The sequence below is a fragment of the Cervus elaphus genome, chromosome 18 (assembly GCF_910594005.1).
Source record: "Cervus elaphus chromosome 18, mCerEla1.1, whole genome shotgun sequence".
NCBI lineage: Eukaryota > Metazoa > Chordata > Mammalia > Artiodactyla > Cervidae > Cervus > Cervus elaphus.
In genome coordinates, this window is record NC_057832.1 from 40,976,002 (window position 1) to 40,981,376 (window position 5,375).

Here is a 5,375-nt window from a genome sequence, read left to right on the forward strand (position 1 = left end):
CCAAAAGTGGTGCCCTTTTATCCTTGGTTTGCTGCTTTGTGCCTGGAACACCTCACAAAGGGTGTTAATCATTTATGGTCATTTATTTTTTTTGTAATCGGGGTGAAAGTCTCATAATATAATATTAACCATTCTAAAGTGAACAATTTACTTCTAGGATAATCACAATGTTGTGCAACCCCCATCTCAATTTAGTTCCCAGACTTTTTTGCCACCAAAATATAACCCATACTCATTAAGCAGTTATTTCCCATTCTTACCTCCCTATAGCCCTGGCAATCATCTGTGTTCTTTCTATGGATTTGCCTATTCTGGGTATTTCATCTAATAGAATCATATAATATGTGACCCTTTTGTCTGGTTTCTTTCACTTAGCATACTGTTTTCCAGGTTCATCCACATTATAGCATGCATCTGTACTTCATTCCTCTTTTTTTTTGGTCTCACCTTGTGGCTGGCAGGATCTTAGTTCCCTGACCAGAGATCAAATCTGTGCTCCCTGCATTGGGAGTGTGGCGTCTTAACCCTGGACTGCCAGGGAAATCCCCACTCCTTTTTTTTTTAATGTTCCTTCTTCTGTTCATATTTTTCTCTCCCACCTCCCCGTGCCTCCTCTGTGCTTATCCAACGTAACTCATCACTCAAGAACTAAATCAAATCATACTTTTTTCATAAAGATTTCTACATCCTCCATCTTCCCTGAACTCCTTTAGCTCTATCTACATTACATAATGTAAATTCCACACATAAGCGATGTGGATTGGTTTTTAAATAATCCAGCAGGTATCAGGGTGGAGAGAGGGATGAATGAGACCAGGTTGGCCATATATTGATGATCATTGGAGCAAGGGATGGGTACATGGAGGCTGATAATGTCATTCTCTCTATATTGTGTATGTTTAAAAGTTTCCAGAATAAAAATTTTCGAATGGTGTTTCATACTATTACCTGTTCTATGAGTCTTATCCTCCTCATAAGATCTGCTCCTTTGTGGCCGGAGATTGTCATTCATGCCTTGGTTGATGATGGATGCCATAGAAAAGCAGACCTCCACTGGTGCTTGCCGAAATAAATCTTATCTGAGGTGTTAAAAAGTTTCATTGAGAAAAAGCCGAATTCTGACATGAGAATATAGATCTCAGAGGCTATTCCAACTTCGGTTTCCTGGCCTTTCTTCTACAGTTAAAATCCCTTTTGATTTTTGCTCTAACTTCTTTCTTGGGCTTATGATTGATCTCCAGTGAACGAGCACAATGCACTTGCTCCAGTGTTCTGAGACATTTCTGGATAATCCGTAAAAATAAAAAACCTGGAAGCCAGGTTTCCATTCAGATTTCTGTTTTGTCCCCCGTTTCCCTCTGCATAGAGCCCGTTCTAGTTCTCTCTTTTGTCCCAGAGATCTACTGGCACCAAAGGTGTGGAAGAAGGGTGCCCATCCTTCATTGCTTCCACATCCACACATTAAACTGTCATGTCTTATTCTCCTTCTACACTAATAATTCAGAGAAAGTACTTTAATAACAGAACTAAGACTCAGTATGATAACCCACAGTTTTCTACACCTTCCACTCTTTGTAATTTCAAACTCTGTAAGAAGAGTCATATCAACAAATGTTTGTAGCCAGCGCCCCAAGAAGAAACCACTTTATCAGAATCTAGTGTCTAGTTCCTTCAGATAGAAGAAACAGGCTGAAACTACAACAGCCATTGCAGCTTTATGATGGCAGAGGTGACCAGAAAATGATGCACTGACCTTTTCTCCTCTTTCCCTGAAAAGTGAGGGAAAATATTTTTGTGGAACAGTAATTTCAAAGCTTAGCAAACCTAGAAACAAGGGGGTTTAATTACTTATTCATGCAGGGAGCACTCGGACAGGAGAGGCCAAGGAACTGGACACAAAACAGAAGTGTGTGAGTCATTTGTTAATGCTTAAATCTGAAAACTGTGACTCTGATTATGCAAGCATGCATGCTCAGTCGCTTCAGTTGTGTCCGACTCTTTGTGACCCCGTGGACTGTAGCCGGCTAGGCTCCTTGGTCCATGAGATTTTCCTGGCAAGAATACTGGAGTGGGGTGCCATACCCTCCTCCAGGGGATCTTCTCAACCCAGGGGTAGAACCCATGTCTCCTACATCACCTGCGTTGCAGGCATATTCTTTACTGCTGAGCCACTGGGGAAGCCTGTGACTGATTATAAAACACGTTAAAAAGCCCACATTAGGACAAAGTAGTCACATGAGCTTTCTCTCCCTCTGAACTGATTCCCGTATCTTCAGTTTATCCTTGCCTTTGTGCTCTGCCAAATAACAAAGGCTTTGTTTCAACAAGTCTCCTAATATTTGAGAGTTACTTCCCATCACTGCTCTTATCACATGCTCTTCTTATGAATAGAATTTTTGCTAAATCACGTGCTGGATAACTGTGATAGGCAGAATAATGCCCACTCACCCCTCTACCCAAGATGTCCACAGGGCTTCCCTGGTGGCTCAGTGGTAAAGAATCTTCCTGCCAATGCAGGAGATGCAGGTTCAATCCCTGGGTCAGGAAGATCACCTGGAGGAGGAAACGACAACCCACTCCAGTATTCTTGCCTGGAAAATTTCATGGACAGAGAAGCCTGGCAGGCTACAGTCCATGGGGGTCACAAAAGAGTCAGACATGAGACTTAGAGACTAAACAGGAACAAACGATATCCACACCCTAATCCTGAGAACCTGTTAGGTGGTTCTGTGGCAAGAGAGAATTAAAAGGCAGCAGATGGAATTAAGGCTGCTGATTGCTTCAGGTCAACTGACTTCAAGACAAAGAAAGTAATCTGGATTATCCAGGGGAGCCCAATGTAATCACAAGTGAGGGAGGAAGGAGAATCAGTGTTGGAGTAATTGGGTGTGAGAAAGACTTGCCCGACCATGGCTGGCTTTGAAGATGAAAGTGGACCAGAGCCACCAAATACAGGGAGGCCTCTAGAAACTGGAAAAGGCAAGGAAACAGAGGCTTCACGGGGGCTTCCCTGCTGCCGTTTTTATTTAGGGAGACCCATTTCAGACTGCTGACCTCCAGAACGTAAGTTAATAAATTTGCATAGTTTCAAGCTTCCGAGTTTCTGTGGGTTCTGCAAACAGAGGCGATAGGAAAGGAACTAATCCAACCTCTAGCTGTTTATGAGAGCTGGGGAGAAAGGGGCTTTCTTTTTCATTATCTTGCTCAAAAACACTAGTTTGAACTAAAATTCCTAAAAACAAAGGGAACTCCCCTACTGCCTGCTGTGGCTAACGCCTGGGTGTGGCTGCCACCTGCCACTCCCAACTTTGCGTGACTACCCTTTGCGTGACTACCCCATCATCCCAACTCAGGGGCTACTCCTCGGGTCAGGACTGCAGGCCACCCGAGGGGTGTCAGGGACCAGGCTGCTGAGAGGCCCTTTTGGATGAGCTCAAAAGTTGACTGTTACTTTTCTCTACAGCCTTTCCAGAAGGATGATCATGTCAATAATGCCGAGTAATTGAGATGCTGCCCTCTTTGAAGTAACTATTTCAAATCTTTTCCACAGTATGATTTTATTTTTCAAAGAAAAAAAAAAAAAACAAGCTTGAAGATACTTCTTATCCAACATAGCCCAGTATCTGAGTCCTACAAAGTAAACTATATGTTTTCACCTGTTGATGATCAAGGCACTGATCATCCACTTTGTAGTGCTTTGAAATTAAGTATTCTGTGCCTTGGCCTCCATCTGGCTGCCTGTCTGTTGCCCTGGTCATTGCCATTGGTGTTGATAGGATAGGGAAGGAGGGAAGACATAAAAGAGGACTTGATCACTGTGTCTGTCACACTAAATAAGATTTGTTAACAGAATAGTTGGACAGTTTTCTTAGAGACGGTAAGAGCTAATCTGACCAAAAATAGAAGCCAGAACTAATTGTAAGCAACAAAAGGAAATCATACTTTTCAAAAATCAATACTAAGTTTCCTCTAAACTGAAAAGCTTTTTATAATTATAAAAGTCACTCATGTTTTCTGTAAAAAGCAAACAGAACTATGTAGATTATTCACATTATTTTAAACTAACAGCCGTTTCCATTATTCACTTATTCATCTGTATTTGAAATCGGTTTTCTTTCAGTTGTGCATATGTTCCCTTCCCTGTTTTTCCACTTCACAGTTGCTTCAAAGGCTGTAAAATCGGCTCTGAAGAGCTGTGTGTGGCCTTAGGGTAGGGAGTTTCACAGACTATTTTCTTTTTTTTTTTAATGGTTTATTTAGTTTTTGGCTGTGGTGGGTCTTCATTGCTGCATGCAGACTTTCTCTAGTTGCAGCAAGCAAGGGCTACTCTTCATTGTCATATGTGGACTTCTCATTGCAGGGGCTCCTCCTGTTGCAGAGCACAAGCTCTAGGGTGTATGGGCTTCAGTAGTTGTGATTTGTGGGCACAGCAGTTGCGGCTTGTGGGCTCTGGAGCGCAGCCTCGGTAGTTGTGGCACATGGGCTTCCTTGCTCCGAGGCAGCACGTGGGGTCTTCCTGGACTGGGGATTATCGGTGTCTCTTGCACTGTAAGGCGGATTCTTAACCGCTGGACCGCCAGGGAACCCCACAGACTATGTATTTCTGTGCCTCACTAGCACAACTGAAGCAGAAATCACCACCCCAAGATTTCCCCTCACCCCTGGTCAGGGCTTCTGTATGTTCTGAGAATGGTTATGTGGATGTGACTGAGAGAATGATCACATACAGTAAAGTCATGTCGCCACATTTTCTGCACATTCTGTAGCCATAAATGATTTGATAGAAGTAATGTTCCAGGCCAAGCTTATTTTTACATTTCATGTTTACTTTCTGTAACATGAAATAAATATGCTGTATGTGGCATGCAGTTTGCCCTGAGTGATACAACACATAAATGAATGCTTTGATAGCAGTTATCAAAAATTGATGCAGTTTGTTCCAAAAGTTAAATGGAATTGCACAGATATACTAAATGCACTTTCTTGAGTAAATTTCTCGACTATCGGAGTCTGTGCAGCTGTTTCAGTTACCTTTTGACACAACATATATTTATATATGTCATCCACAATTTCAAGTGATGGAAGAGATTGCTCCCCATCTTAGTTTCCTCTTGGGGGAAGGGGATGTACAAGCACTAGCGAGCACTGGGAAGAGCTGCTAATCTAAATTATAGCAAAAGAAACATAATTGTGACTTTCAACATGATCTGAGTAAGTGAATCAGCAAAGGAACTAAAAAAAGTTGATAACCAATGAGGTTAGAGACTTTATTTGGGGAAGGATATCAAAACAGGCCCTATAGCAAAGTAAATCCCTTTAACTAGAATGTAGAATAACAACACTGAAATGGTGCGCATCTAAAAAGTGAATAAATA